Here is a 6890-nt window from a genome sequence, read left to right as displayed (position 1 = left end):
CCAACTGACATAGATACTCTCAGTTGTAGACTAGAGTTCTTTTCTCTCATTAGTACAACTTTCATGAATATCCTCAAGAATTGGTGATAATAACCTGTCTCGAGCGATCATGAATTTTCTAGTGCGTAATTGAAGACATTTTTTTTTTTGGGTTATATATTTCACGAACGCAAACATTCAGATTTCTTTGCTGAAAACAGATCTATATCCGCATGTAAAAGTCATTTCACTTTTTGGCCATTAATCGAGGTTTTCTTACATTTCTGCTTTAGCACTTTCATAACAAAATATATTTCTTCTGCCTCTCACAATGTCTTAGAATGCATGTATTTCTGCTCTTTGTTATGACTGGTATTTGTAATATGGGCCTACTACTAAGTATTGCTGTGCGAAGCTTTCAGTGTGATGCCATATTATGGTAAAACTTGAGAGAAATGGAAGAGAGAGAGAGAGAGAGAGATAGAGAGTGAGACAATCAAATTATGAGGCTCTATTAATTGTGTAGGAAAGAGGTATAGAAATTATAGCCGATTTGCCAAAAGACCGACCCGCAATATTTCAAGCCATAGATGGCATCTTCATTCCTAACAGCTTAGGGCCTATAGCTATGGTTTGTGATGCAAGCTGTTTTGATTGGTGCTGCCCAGCATACAAATGAAAAAAAAAAACTGTATTGAATACATATAGAGGTTCATTTCAAAATTTTGTGTCAAGAGTAGGCAACTGCGTACTCGTCTAAATTACTGTTGTATAGTCGTATATGTATTATCCCCAGCTATTTTACACGCTGAAGAGAGCGCACTTCTTTGCATGCGGAAGAGTCATTCTCAAGAAAAGCGCGAATAATCATGATAGAGCGACTGGAACAGACGATCTTCGGTTTAATTAAACCTTATTGATTGATTAAGGTATCATCAATGAACTAGTCTTGACATTATCGTATGCCGTTACGACGTCCAGCGGCGAAGTTTCAGTTTCAGTGTCTGCTCAGTAGGTGTTATAAATGTGTCTTTATGTGGAAAGATAAGCCCGCTAATTTGGCGTTGTCGTCTCTAATGACACCAAATTTTATTCCAACAACAAAACAACCAGTGAAGTCAAAAGTGATCTCCCAAGTTGATTAAAATTCCCTTTTCTCGCTTGCTTCTAGGTTAGATGAATGTGGTCGACTGAAGTGAGGGTTTTATTGTTCTTGGAAGGGTGAGTCAGCAACTAAGACTCTCATCAAAACGAGGTTATCCCACGAGACTGACACCAACGAGTCATACAGCCCACAAGTTATACAGCTCATGAGTTCGACACTAGGCAATAAAGCCCAAGAGTTCGACACTAGGTAAAAACAACCCACGATTTCGACAGATACAACACGCAGCTTAAAGGTGCTGTTTGCCATTGGGAAGAGTGATTTAAAAAATGTTCGAGTTATCACATTTGATGCATATGTACTGGTGTGTTCCATAAAACATCCTATACCATAAAAATTTTGCAATAAAGCCTAAGATATAAGGAGACATCACTATTTTCTCCCTAAACCATAACTGTAGACGGTTTAGTCTAGAGACAATTAAAATTGTTCACAGTTTGTTTATTCAGCAAAACTTAACATTGATTATACTGATTAACTTTTTTACACTGGTTGGTTCTATCCCTAACTCACATTTTAAAACTATTTCGAAGCATCAAAGCTGGGTTTTTGTTTCATCTGGAAATGGTAAATAATGTGTGTCGGTCTCGTGGGTCTTTTTGCTTAGTGGCGAACTCATTGGACGTACGACACGTGGGCTGTATGACTCGCGGGTGTCGGTCTCGTGACATGCACCCGGAAGGTTAGAAGACAAGATTCGGAATACGTTAGGTCGATTCTTGGTGGAAAATATACCGTGACATGAATATTCATGCAATTAATCATGATAAAGCATTTTGGAACAAAAAGCATCATCAACAACAACAACAACAAAGCATAACAGACACAGAGACCAGAACGTAATCGCTAAATCAAGAACACCTTGACCAGTTTGTTACCTGTGTTAGTGCCCCTTGCCAGAAAGAGTAAGACAGGAGTAGTGATAGCAGAATATTTGATTTTCTCTTCAATATCATTATTTTTCTGTAACCCTGGCTACAACGTAACTCTCGTCAAAGGTTGGAAGACAAGATGCGGAATATGTTGGGTCGATTCTTGGTGGAAAATATACAACGTAACTCTTCTCGATGTCGCATAAGATGGCCGAAATCCTCCCTCCTTCACTCTCTCTTTCTGTTTCTTATCATTATAATTGATATCACGAGTGGGAGGATTTAAGTGATCATTTGCAAATAAAAAAGTACGTGAAATTGTAAACCACTCTCAATCATTTTGTGTTGATTACACGTGGATTAAGAGTTGATTACACGTGGATTAAGAGTTGATTACACGTGGATTAAGACCCTTTCCTTCCCTTGGTGGTCTTTTATTTCTTTCGACGGCGATGGCGCTCTTTATTTCAGTCGGGTTTCGAAGCGATAGCTAATCTTCAATCGACAATCACTTGGTTTTTAAAGAGTGGGACTATAGAAGTTGTTAATGGAGCAGTTGATTTAAGTGCTTTTAGTGTTTCATTTTTGAAGCTTTGCTATAGCTTAATGTGTTTGGATGATTTTTGGTTAATGTAACTCCATTTAGATTAATGGAAATGTCACTAATGGATCGATATAGACGAAATTTATGAAAAGGTATAGTGTGGACATTCAAGGGCATGCATTTATCAATAATGGAGTTGAAAAATATACAAGGCGTGTGATTAGCACTCCTTTTACATGGCACAAATTCAATTGCAATAAAAGTACGCGTGTACCAGCTCGTGTATAGCAAATGTGTCGCTTTATACCTCACAGCTTCAATATTGACAAAGGCGACAAATTAATCGCAGGTATGTTCGTTTTTTGCCTGCACTTCACTAAAATTCTGCGCAAATATATAGAACCCGGAAAAAAGCTTATCGATTTGCCGTAAAGGCAGGTGTTGAAATTACGCGCTTTTGCAGTTTGCAAGTGTGTATACAAGGCTTCGAAGATCCAACGAGGCACACACACATACACACACACACAAACACACACACACACACACACACACACACACACACACACACACACACACACACACACACAAACACACACACACACACACACACACACACACACACACACACACACAAACAAACAAACAAACAAAAAGACTTAAGTGTGCAATGCACGACTATCTGTGTTGGCGTAATGTCTGTCATTTGCACCTACAAAGATAATACAGCTTGAAAAGCAATACATGGAGTTGAAGTTACACCAAAGCATTGTAAGCAGCAAGCGACTCGTGGTCACGAAAGTGTGAAAATTACGCTTCCTCGTGTACTCGACAAATCGATAAGGTACTTGAAGCTAATCACTCTAATCGATTTCAGGACAATAGGGTTTGTAATTTGGCTGCTGTCTTTCATTTTTCCTCAGGTGTTACGATCGAGTCCATCCTGTATGTTACGTGCCCAATCTCCCTAATGACTGTTGCATTTGAGTGAAAGCGGAGATCAACGGACGAGGTTGTCCTTTCGCTAATGACAAAAACAACAACAAACAAACAAAGAAACAAATAACAAATAAAAAAACCCCGATCGGTCAGGGCCTAAAGAATGCTTCGAGTTGAATGTCACCGTCCAAAATACAATCCTTATACCATTACGTTCTAGGATATAACAACCGAAACTGGAATTGTTTACCTGACGTGATTGTAAAGTCTACAAACACATTGTAGTCTCTACAATCTTTGTTAGTGTCAAAATGGTATGAATGTGATGAAGTTGATTAAAATGATGACGAATGTAAAACAAATAGTTTATGCTGAATTTTTTTATTTTTATTTCCATATTACACTTACTCTTACTTACTTACTGCATATTTGATTATTGTTAATTCGCGTTCCCATGAAGGACTGTGAGAGAGAAAGAGAGGAAAAATGACACACACAACATCACTTTTCTCACTTACAGAGATCATGTCGTTGCTTCAATTGAAAGAAGAAGAAGAAGAAGAAGAGTGCTGACGTATAGAAGCCAAATGTTGAGCGGGCGTTTAATTTCTTCAACGTCTGCTCGACACAAAATTCGGCTACGGAATCTAACGAGATGTATCGCACTGTCAAGAGTTGAAATTCTGCATCGCAACGCACAGACATTCGTGGCGGATTTTAGTTTAAAGGGCGCCCACGCACGTCTCTCACATGATTATCGGAACCTCTTTTTTTATTTATCGCGAGACAACAAACTTTATGTATAGAAAGGTCACGTTCCTGCATCTGTCGGAGAAACCCCACACTCGGCAGAATAATAGCAGGCGCGTCTACACAGCGTTTACTTCGAATACTTTTTATATTCGCACTGGTCCCATGCTGCATTTATGCATGATATGAGTACAACGCGCGAAAACTGATTTCTGTTGTTTAAACTTCCGGATTTAGTAGGTATGTAGTCAAATCATTTTGTTTTCTAACCAAAGCTTGCGCAATACACAAGAAGTTGGAGCGCCTTTTGTTTTTCTGTGATATCACTTTGGAAATGTCGTACACTGCATAAGAAAAAATCAGTCAGAAAGTGAAGAGCACACATCCATTGTTTAAAGGAACCATCGACAACAGGAAAGGCAGAGCAACAACAACAACAAAAAGCTGAGCCACATTATCAACTCCTCGTGTAATAACTCCTGACGTGAGCTACATGCTTCGGCGAGAGGTTTTCTTATTTTTAATTTCCGGTAAGACGCGGGGTGTAAAGTAACATGACTGTTAGCTTAAGTGAAGTCTCTCTCATTTGCTCCAAAAGGGTGGAAAAAATCCCCGGAGAGGAAGTCTGACTTGGATTGGTTTCAATATTGCTTCTACGTGTACCACGTGCTTTATTGTCTTGGAAAGCGCCACCAGCGTTTACAGGGACTCATACAAAAAAAAAAAAAAAAAAAAAAACCGCTTGGGCTATGATCACATGGTCCAGTCCTCCTTGTTCCCAAGAGCTACATGTATTGACTTTTAAAAGAAGCTTTTCCAAGATCTGAATATGCAGTCTTTTTACAAGATAAGTCGAATGTAGGTCTATAAAGCATGATAAAGAGAAACACTCAATCAAAAGTTTGGCCCTTTTCAAACTATTTTGGTGGATTCCATCCTCTCTATAAAGATGGGGACATTAAAACGATTCACGATGTCACGGTAGTAGATAGATACTAACAAAAGTATAAAAGAATATAAGAAGAAAATTATCCTTTTTTTTTTGTTCACGTCGTAGATCTGAAATTCGCTATTATTTGTTGATCAACGGTGAAATTGCATTAGATAATCGCAAATAGAAAATGTGTCTCTGATTAGAGCGTTAAATTGTGAGTATCACTTAAAGATGCTCACAGTGAGAATCGAAGGGCATGGTTACGATGGCAGATTTCATCACCCCCTCCCCCCCCACCCCGTTTTCATTTCCTCCTTTTGGGAGATTAGGACGAGGATCTGAAGGAGCTGCTGACAAATAATTTGAGAGTGATAGGGAGAGAGAAATCTTGGATAACTCTACACCCAAGAGTGGCTTCGGTGTATTAATCTATCAATGTAAAATAATAGCTGGCTGCATAAGGGGATGGGGGGGGGGGGGGGTAGAGATGACATTTTGTACAGGGAGGTGGAAGAGAGCCTCTCTCGTTGTTTTGAGGCTCGTCGTATCCATTGATTCAGAACGTCACGTGACACTATCTGCCAAACGTAGTCTGGCTTCCAGACCCTCTGCTCGTACTATTTCGCTGTAGAGGATATTGACTCCCTCAACGTCAAAAACTGGGGCAGGTTTAGGTGGATTTGTACTAAAAAAGGCGGTGACTTCTCCGCCGCGGAGGGCGCATTTTGTAAAAGGAGTCCAGTTGGCAAAGGGTCTGGCAACCAGACTAACCAAACGAGGCCTGGGTGATACCCGTTGTTACTTTCGAAGGGAAATGCAATTGTAGCCGAGGTGCGTCAGACAAAGTTTATGTAGCCATGGCTCTATGATTGTTTTTCTTTTTTTTTCATGTCCTCTTCTTCCTCCTCGTCCTCCTCCTTCTTCTCCTTCTTCCTCTTTTCTTCTTCCCCTTCCGCACATAACCATACAACACAGAGATTGGATATAATATAAAGCTAAATCAAACGCCTACACTGTAATGTCGCTAGTGTTCGACAATAATGGAGCACATTTTGAAGCCTGTATTAGTAAGGTGTTCATTTTTAGGTTTCAAACATTCTGCATGTGTGTCTCCTATATATCATCTATGTTTTTAACTTATCGTGACATGTACAGTGCATTTCAGATCATACTGCAAGAGGGAACCCACTCTCCCATACAACACCCACTCAGTTGCGTTGGAGCGCACGCTGGTTTTGCTCCCGTGTAACAAACAAACAAACAAACAAACAAACAAACAAACAAACAAACAAACAAACAAACAAACACACATAACAGGATTAAACAAGAACCCTTGTCTGTCTTCAGTTTCGTTCTCCCGCTCATACTGAACGGGATATGCTCCCGGGTGTTCCGCTATCATACCAAGCCAGACACCATGCGATATGAAGTGATCACAAGGACTCAGAACATTCTCTCCTAGCGCCGAATCCGGCGCTCCAAGTCGGGCGGCTGCAACATATAGGCGTACTGGTGTTAAGAACATGCCACAGCTCATGCTCTGAATACCCTGAGGCGCGAATCTCGACGTGGGACTCGAGGGGGCGCGACCGTCAAGCTTTGCAGAACGGGTCCCCTTAACCCGTCGAGGACGGGCTAATTTCCCTACAACACGCATTTCCCATAGACACCTGCCCGAGTATACTTGGGACTCATCTTCAATGGATTAAG

This window comes from Diadema antillarum, unplaced genomic scaffold, assembly GCF_040938485.1.
Source record: "Diadema antillarum isolate AM-2024a unplaced genomic scaffold, OU_Dant_1.0 seq00001928_RagTag, whole genome shotgun sequence".
In the NCBI taxonomy this organism is placed as follows: Eukaryota; Metazoa; Echinodermata; class Echinoidea; order Diadematoida; family Diadematidae; genus Diadema; species Diadema antillarum.
This window is presented reverse-complemented; position numbering follows the sequence as displayed.